This window comes from Hesperophylax consimilis, chromosome 15 (genome assembly GCF_061612785.1).
Source record: "Hesperophylax consimilis isolate HC1 chromosome 15, BYU_Hcon_1.0, whole genome shotgun sequence".
NCBI classification, from domain to species: Eukaryota; Metazoa; Arthropoda; class Insecta; order Trichoptera; family Limnephilidae; genus Hesperophylax; species Hesperophylax consimilis.
The window spans coordinates 21,655,265-21,665,096 of NC_142850.1; the positions used below are offsets into that span (position 1 = coordinate 21,655,265).

A 9,832-nucleotide genomic window follows, 5' to 3' on the forward strand; every position below is an offset into this window, starting at 1 on the left:
CAAGAATAAGTTTTTAAGGGTACTAAACCTAAGCGAAGGAAGAAATTTAAGTGGAATTGAAGTTTTGGTTGATTATATTTTAATATAAGATACCAGTGGCGGCTTGTGGCCTGTCTTATTGGGAGTTCAATCGAAGATTTTAAAACTCAACTGAGATAAAAAAAAACTCTCATTTATACCATGCTAGATTATTATATATCTTTTCCGATTTTATGTCCGAGTTAAATCTTCCCCATAGGAAAAACTAAACCCTTCCACACACACCATAAATGATCATCTAGTTAATCAACATTATGCAAGTGCATTATATAAGCAAAATAAATACAAAACAATACAAGAACAACACGTCAACTCACCAGAGTTCAAATGGGAAAATAATTCACCGACTCCTGATATTTTCATATCAGAGGGTTCGGCTCGGTAGAACTCCTAACAGGGCCTATAAATCCTACTGATCCCTCAACATAAATATTTAAAAAATCTTTCTTTATCGTTCTTTTATTGTTTTGTGTTTATTATACTTATATAATGCACTTGCATAATGTGGATTGACTAGATTATCATTTGCGGAAAAGTGTGTGGAAGGGATTAGTTTTTCCTATGGGGAAGATTTAACCCGGACATAAAGTCGGAAAAAAAATTCAGTACATATTTATTATACATAACTAAACTGCCTCAGTAACAATCTTTTGTATTTGTTAAGTGACAAATTAAAGATGTTCACTGACTTGGTATAATTATTTCCCTCCATAATTATTCTGGGCAATGAGGAATACATATGGTAGTTAGTACCAGAATTTCTGCACTGAAATACTTCTAGTATTACGTAGTGGAATCCGAAAGCTTTTCAATGCAAGAAATTTTTACTAAAATTTTGACTCGCGTCATTAAGAATTTTATATATATAAATATTGAGTCAGTGAAAATCCTTCTGTCAGAGAGTTAAGGCTTATTTATTTAATTTAAAAATTAAAGAAATTTGATCTTATCACTGCACCAGAGATTAGCGACTTAGCATAACAATACATAATTTGGCTATTCATTAAGGCGTATTTGGATAATGATTATAATGTCTTCACATACAAACGCATTCACACATGCACACACTTTACACTACAGATGTCACCCGGCAGCGCCGGCCCTGCGCGGGCGCCATTAAAGCACTCCGATCCGGGCGCCTAATTTCTAAGGCGCTAAGGCGCCGATAATACCTACACTTAAGCTCATTTTTCATAAAAAAAGCGCCTCACAAAAATACAAATGTTTGATTTTTTGCAAGGGGCACCAAAAATTTTACTCGCGCCTTGCGCCGTTTCTGTTGTGTGTTTTTTTATAAATACTAAAATCACAATTGAAGCTAGGATCTGTTAGTTTGTATTAATATAAAAAAAGTAACATCTTCAGTAATTATCTTATTTTTAGCAAAACACGGTATTAAAAGAAAAAATAATTCTTGCAAAACACTTATCCAACAAATATTAGAGTTACAGATCGATAAGGTTTGCACTCATGCAGGTTTACCTCTGTAGCGACAAAAATGTGTGATTTGTACGAACTATTACATAGAACAGAAAGTCCCACAGTCACTGAATCATAATAGTCCAGTCAGCCTGTGTTTTTATATGTAACTAAATAGTATAAAGCTAATTTTTTCCCCATCGACTACTATCATCTAGACAAGTGTTTAGCAAAAAGTCCCCGCCCCTACCCCTCTTGCCTCCCCCCCTGTGCCCCCCAAATCATGAAAAGTGTAAGGGTTTCGTAAATCGCGTCTATCTCAATTACCAAACAACATATCGGATTGCAATTTTTTTTATTCTCTTTGCTGTAACGTTTTCTACAAAAAAAGTTCAGTTAACTTTCGTCGTAACTTTTACCGTTTGTTTGTAATTCATATGATAAGGTAAAAATTTGTATATTTTTTGGCACATAATTTTACATTTTGTCACAGAACTTTTCAGGCCGACATTTTATGAAAAAATATTTCCTACAAAAGTTGTAGCCCCTATTATTACCTTTAAAATGATATAAAATAGTACTTACTTTGTTGGAGATCCAGCGAGATTATCATGGCGGGTTCGGTCGAGGTGGGGCCGGCCGGCGCGGCGTTGCAATGCAGATATTGTTGTATAGTGATAGTGTTTTTTATCTTCAAGGTACACTATTGCATTTTCCATAAATAAAACTAATCGAGTCTCGGTGAAACCTAAATTCCCCACTTTTTAAATTTGTTTCAAATAATAATAAGTCCTTGTATACAGCGAAAATAGGTATTTTAAATAGTTTTTGGTTTGAAAATGCATGTAATATTTTTTAAAGATGTTATTTTAGAACAAAATAATTGCGGTATCTTAATTTGATCATATCCTAAACTTCCATGAGAGGTTCTTCATTTTCCTCGACTTCAACCAAAGTTACATTGCTGCATGATCCACCACAGCTCCCGCACATTTCTGTGCAATCAAGTGATGCTTTAAAGCAGCTACAATTATTTTTGCAAGCCTTTTTGCAGTTGCAGGAAACTAAGTTTATAACTTCTTCAGGTGCCGGTGGTTTTTTTGAGTGCACTGGGTACAGCATGTTGTCTGTTAAAATCCATCCCCAGTCCGTAGCGCTGATTTCCTTATCTCCAATCCATTTTTGAATCTGATAGTATGTTCGATAGGCGTGTTGTTCAGCAGCATCAGATGTTGGAGGGAGGGACGCCATTTTAAATTTGGATTTTAATGACATTTTTGCAACAGCTTTAAGGTACATTGAATATCTACTGTCATTCAGACTTGCAGACCTTGTGCATCCATATAGTTTCAAGACAAAAGCCTCTCCTACCTCTTTGAGAATATTTTTGTCTGCCTGTTTTTCATAAAACTGTAAAACTTTTGTGCGGAGATCATTTGATGAACTTAGCAATTTGTACGCGTTAATTTTGCCTTTGCCGAATAAATAAGATGTGGTATCACATCCTGTGATAGCATGCAAAAATAATACCACATCCTTCATATCACCAATCTCTTCACGAATCTTGCTGATGTCATACGTTGATGGTGTGCCAGAGGGTTTGTGAAAGAATAGTTGCACATTTTGACACTGTGGTAGCCCTAACAATAGAACGAAAAGATCAGTATCTTGTCCGACAACAACTACAGGCCTCCCACTTTGAATCTGGGAGACATCTATTGCTCTTCCGACCACTTTAGTATCTGCATCTTCCTCCGCCACAATGGTTGGAATGTTTGCTTCATTAAGCTTCTGAGAGAGCTGTTCAATAAGCTGGCTTTTGTTTTTTGGATTTGCCAAAAATTCATTTTGCTTCACAGAGCATTCCATATTAACGTTGAATTTCATTTCTAGAGATGTTTTTTTACTTCTCCGCATATTTTCGACCCCTTTTGTGGTGGGATAGTCAGGATACCCATCGAACACAACATGACAATCTTTCCCATACCGTTTCATTACAGTATCAACATACTTCTCTATGATGCTGCTATATGTTACTTTGTCAGGCCAAATAACACTGTGCAAAAGATACCCTCCATCTACTACATATATTTTTGGGAGCAAATTTTTAAAAACTTCGTTGCTAACTGTCCACTTTTCAAATATTTTCATAAGACTTGATTTAGTTCCCTTTCTTATCATTTTATTGTTTTCAAATAAAGACAAAGGGTATGGGCTAAGTTCATAGTTGAAGTATTGTTTGAGATTATTTGTTCCTTGAGACATACATATAACCCTATTAAACAGCTGATCAGGATTAATTGGCACTTCTTCAGATCTCACATTTATACCACTTACTACGGAGCCTATAGTTTAAACTTTATTTTTTCTTTTCAATTTAACATCTGCAAAATTATTTCCTTCGATGTCTTTCAAGCATTTCATTCCTACATCATACGCTTCATCACAGTTTACACTCGAACTTGTCACTACTAGACCAGGGGATAAAGAAATTAAATCGTTGCTCTGTCGGAAAGGATTATGGATACGCAGCCACCCGAGAAATTTATTAATATCTTGCAAGTCCCTTTCTCTTCTACTGCATCTAAGTTCAGTGTGCTGTTCGTTAAACTGAGTCAAGCAGCCAGAGAACTTCTCGAAAGCCTCACAAATTTGTAGGGATGCAGGAGCGCAAGCAATGAACTTGATTAGCGTCCTCTCGCTTAATCATCGTCCATGAGTAAGGCCACCTATGGATTTTGATGATCGCATTAATGTCTACTCTATGGTCATGTCCGTCCAGATACCGATAAAAAATCCATCTGTACGCCGAACTGTAAAAAAACCTTTATTGACGAACCTTTCGAAGTCTTCATTTGACATCTTCGATTGTAGACTCAACATTTGTTGTAAGTATATGTGTGCGGATTTGGCGTAGAGCAAATGTCCAGCAGCATGGAAATACGGTATCATTTGCTTGACTGTATTAATGTGCAAATTCCAATCGCCGATTCTCTCTGCCAGAATAAAGTCTAGAGCCAAATTCACTAATTTAAACTCTTGTAGCCACAGTTTTGAAGTTCTACTAGTTTTAACCAAATCTTCATACACTTCTTCTAGTCTTGTCATTATTTCATTTGTTTTACACTCTCTCATGGCGTCTTCAACAGTTGTTTGTTTGTTAATTGTTTGGATATGAATATCATTAAAGTCGTTTGTAATCATTTCTTTAAGAGATGAACATTCCTCGAATAGCAGTAACATCAAAGCTGCCTGGGTCATCGTGTGAGCTCTATAAGACCTTGCGTAAGCATGTCCTGACATAAGGTGAGGAATCGTTGATTTTCCATAAACAGAGGTCCACATTTCTTCGATTCCACTACCTTCCATAAACTTTCCTAAGCAACCAAGGAAACTCATTAGAAGATGGAATCCGCCTAGTCTGACGATTACTCCAGATATTTCACTTTCTGTAGAAGAACTTGCAACAATGTCTACTGCTTTCAGGAAAAGTGGTTGGTCACTGCGAAACACGGACTCTCGCGACGCGACCCTTTCTGTCTGGCGGGTTTCCGTAACTGACCTATTTATGGCCTTGACATCAGTCACTCTGCATGCAACAACCCGAAACCCCCTCCTCAAGGCCAGTACACTCTGATGTCACATCCCGACTTTCACGGTTGATATTTGGCGTTTTCTAGCCATAAAGTACACATTAAAATATATTATTTTAAAGGTAATAACAGGGGCTACAACTTTTGTAGGAAATATTTTTTCATAAAATGTCGGCCTGAAAAGTTCTGTGACAAAATATAAAATTATGTGCCAAAAAAAATACAAATTTTTAGCTTATCATACGAATTACAAACAAACGGTAAAAGTTACGACGAAAGTTAACTGAACTTTTTTTGCAGAAAATGTTACAGCAAAGAGAATAAAAAAAATTTCAATCCGATATGTTGTTTAATAATTGAGATAGACGCGATTTACGAAACCCTTACACTTTTCATGTTTGGGGGGGCATAGGGGGGAAGCAAGGGGGGTAGGGGCGGGGACTTTTTTCTAAACACTTGTCTAAATAGTAGTAGTCGATGGGGAAAAAATTAGCTTTATACTATTTAGTTGGTCTAAATGGTGTTCTACGACACAGGCTGACTGGACTATAATGCACGTATGGGATACATTTTGGACTTGCTCTACGGCAGTTTTAATAAGTACGGGTGGTTTTATTGGCTCGGAATATGAATAACGCACTTTTTAAAGTGTGGTAAAATTTTAATGCAAGCTTGTCGCAATATCTAACCTTTATATCTGATTTCGCTGCAAAAACGCACTTTTGAGAAATCCGCCACAGCAAAGAAAGTACAGAAATTTAGATGGATTTAAAGTTTAGCATGATAATGATTTTACTGCTAGTGAAATTTGCGTAAAAGTATTGCGCAATAGATTTAAAATTTACGAAGAAATTATAAGATTTAAGCTACAAATCGTCAAAAAACTGAAATACAACTCAACCTCAGATTAATAGTTATAATGGAAATCAACAGAAACATGTATTTAAGTTAAAGATTCTTTTTAGATTTTAAGAGATTTTTAGTTGAAAACATCTATTGAATCATAATATTATATTGTTAAAAACTTTTTTTGTGAATTTGGCCGCTTGGAGGGAAAAAGGTTCGTAGAAATGTTCGCTCATCGAGAGAGTAGAGCGGTGATTGGTTGGAAACTCGTGACGTAGCTTGAAGTTTATTTTCCACTGGGAGATTTGAATATACTGCAATACAAATGGCATCAAGCAACCTTTGATGCATTTGGAAATGATTTATTTATAATACGTTGGTAATGTTATATTATTCTAATTATTATATTAAAACTAATATTCCGAATAAAATGGAAAATCCCAGTAATATTTGCAGTGTTAGTTCTACATTGATGATGTAGAATAGAAGTTATTAGACATTGCCTTTGTAGTCATTCAAATTTTCAAATTCAAAGTCTCATTTAGCAATCTATTATGACAAGGATGTGACAGGGAAAGTGTTGAGAGAAAAATTATTCATACAAAGAGTCGCACATGGTGTTAGATACTCTCAGTATCGCCTTGGTGAAAGTCGTAAAGGACCACCATTCGGACGTTGCATGAAATGGCTCTATCCATATTTTGGTGACCAGATTATCGTCGTTAAATTTATTGTAAAAAAGACATGGACCACCCTTGTTATTTAGTCATTATTGATTACTAATCTATGTGGTTTTTTGTATTAACACTGCCAAAATATTAGGTATGTGTTTAGTGTATACATGTTTATCTGACTATGATGTGGTTTTGTCGATGTAGTCAAACATGGAACAGGAAAACCCACCACAAAATATTTTAAAGGACATCTAAAATTTTAGTTGGCCGATTTTAAGTGGGAAGTGATTGATGGAAAAAAATGGTAACTATGTAATACTCTATAGTGATGTTAATATTTCCATTCTCTCGGAGATGGTAAAATAATCGATTGCTTTAATTCGAATTAAGAAAAAGGAATAATGAAGCATTAATCATATACAATACGATGTTGACATTATTTGATACGGTTCAAGCATTTTTAGCTACATAATTTAGACCGGCTAGTAGAACAAATACAAACATGCATGAATCATCTCGAAAACTTAAGTGACCTTTCTATTCTTGGGTAACAATATTCGAAATAATATACTCTTACTTACATTAAATTCCCATTGAACACTTTATTTATTATAATGTGTCTTTTGGTGCTTTTCAAAAAGTGCAGTATTTATGCTTGTATCTAGTATCTAGTAGAATGTGTCTAAATAAGGTACATTATATCATTGGATAAAAGGATTGTATTTCGATTGGAACGTTTTTCCCTTTCTCAGAAAATGTTTGAATTGAATAATGTCAATTGTTTAATTTAATGAAATAGTATGTAGGAAAATAGGCACTGGCTGTTCAGGCGTTTGTAAGACGTTGCACTGGGTAAAGTTTTTGTGTGATATTTTAAAGCAGACAGGTATATTGTTAACTTTAAAAAGGTTCTCAATTAGTGTTAGTCAGCCAAATAACCATTTCGTGCAATTGTTCCATGCAGTGGAGGGTGGCTATATTTGTTTTCTATAGTGTAATTGACCAACATTTCGAAGGGATAGCAAACAATATAATGATCGTTAATATCTATGGAAGAAAATATCTATATTATCTGCATCGTTTCGATACATGCCGTACATATATTCTTACAACAGATGTACGGATATATTAATTAGATTATTTTACGCCGGTTCAACGTTGGTGTGGTAAGGTTATTATACAAACGCCGTGGTAAGTAAAATTTTTCACTGTTCCGAACTTAACGCGCCGCGTTATATTTGCACTAAGTAAGGGAGTATTAATCTCTCTTTTTTATTATACTATTTGCGTGACCAGCATTGAAAACTAAGGATGTTTCGAGTTGATTATTTCGGTCTTGTGATGGCAGCACTGCACTTTTGGCAGGGACCTATCTACAAGCGATGGAGCCAATTCCTGATATCGTAGATTACAAAATTTTTTTTTTTTTATTTTTTAAATATTATTATATTTTCTTTTAAAAAAAAATTTAGTTTCATTATGTTTTTTTTGTATTATTATATTTTGTTTTCGTTTACTATGATACATTACAATATTTTTTATCTTCCATTTATATATTCTATGTATAATTTGGAGGTCGTGGGATTGCACCACCCTCCCCGAGGTCTGGAATAAACAAGAAAAAAAATTCAATCCAAACATAAACATTTAAAGTTCGATTTATAGTAAATATGGTTGTTGCCGTAAAAGGGGCCTTTTCGAATACACTGATCGCTGCTGCGAAGACCATAATATATTTTTTATATTCGAAGAAAAACTGTCCGAGCTCGGCCAATATATTGATAGAAAAATATTCAAAAGACTTATGGGACTACGGGGCTACGGAAAAAGCCAATAAAAACAGCTTAGTATTGTTTTCAGACGAAAGATTTGTTATCAATACAAACACACTTAATAATTTACGACATAATAATGATAACATAAAATCAATCACTAAAATTCACAGAACTAACCGGCTTACGTTTAGATAACGCAAATATCAAACGTCAAATCATAATTTTCCACACGCAACTATTTAAGATGCTTCAAAACATCACGAAAAAACATTAAACTTTTTTTTCAATTTCCAATATCCCGCATAAATCGAATATAAGTCAATCAGATGAAAAAATATTTGAATCTAGAATTCGAATTAACTATGACTTTAAAAAACAGGTAGATCAACTTCAAACAAAATTGGACTACTGAATGTCATTGCGTAGGTACGAGTAGGTACTTAAAAACACCGATTAATAACATGGGCAGGTACCTACCTAGACCAGACAGGCCGTATACAATATTATAGGCGACATAGAGTCACGTTCGAATTCCAAATATTTGAATATAGGACGCGACGTGCGATGTATTTTAAAATATTTGTTGTTGTTATTTGAAAATAAATAGAGTTTTTTGCACTTACGATTTTCACATGCGCCTCCGCCGAACGCCGTCGAGGAATAAGCGAAAATCTCACAGGCCCTTACCTTTTATATAAACAATACATTATGCATACTAAATAATATCGCTTTGTGTCGAACGAAATGTATTTAAAAAAAAACAAACGGCATTCGAACGCGTGAGAGAGAAGACGAACGCCGGTACAATAAGGAAAAAGGAAGACGCAGAATTTATCATAATTTCATGAGAAAAATTTCAAACCTGATTGATAAAAATGATTTTGCTCTATTCCTGAACCACTTATTTACAGAAGTGACAGCTTTTTCGACTGACGTTAATTTTGGACGAATGCATTTTATCGATAACAGATCAATGAAATAAAATATTCCGTCGTATGACATAAATAAGTCTGCATTCGGAGGGTCGCAAGTGTAGATTTTGTGAACACAAAACATGGATTTTAAAAATGTTTCGTTCGTGCGTTAGTTCCTATTTTGGACGCCTACAAAGTAAAGTGTGTCGAGACCTAGTTGTTTGAATCCCCGACACATTTCACATAATAATATACCCATGGCAGTTAAAAAAAAAATTATGACCTTTGTCATTTCATATAACGATCTTTTTAACTACCAGTTCTCGGCCCGTGTAAGCGTTTGTTCAAATTATGATTAATCCTTAAGCATACCTAACAGTGGTACAAAGTTAGAAGCCAAGCCAATGAGGTGGGGCACCCTTTACTACCATAAATAATTATAAGGTATCTACTTAGGAGTATAAGTTAAAATATGATTTATTATTAATTATCATTTGAGTTGACTGTACGATGTAAGTACCCCTTCATTAATATTCCCTTTCATGTCGAGCTGAAAACATAAATAAGATTAA

General features: G+C 34.6%; 1 protein-coding gene across 1 annotated transcript in view; it reads right to left on the reverse strand.

Annotated features, from left to right (window-relative positions):
• Cht5 (Chitinase 5) overlaps positions 1 to 8,993 on the reverse strand; it is a 47,690-nt gene extending 38,697 nt beyond the window's left edge. Inside the window, exon 1 of the mRNA XM_089640335.1 lies at positions 8,970 to 8,993. The gene's annotated coding sequence lies outside the window, so the exon portion shown is untranslated. The remainder of the gene's footprint in view (positions 1 to 8,969) is intronic.
• Positions 8,994 to 9,832: the final 839 nt, after the last annotated feature.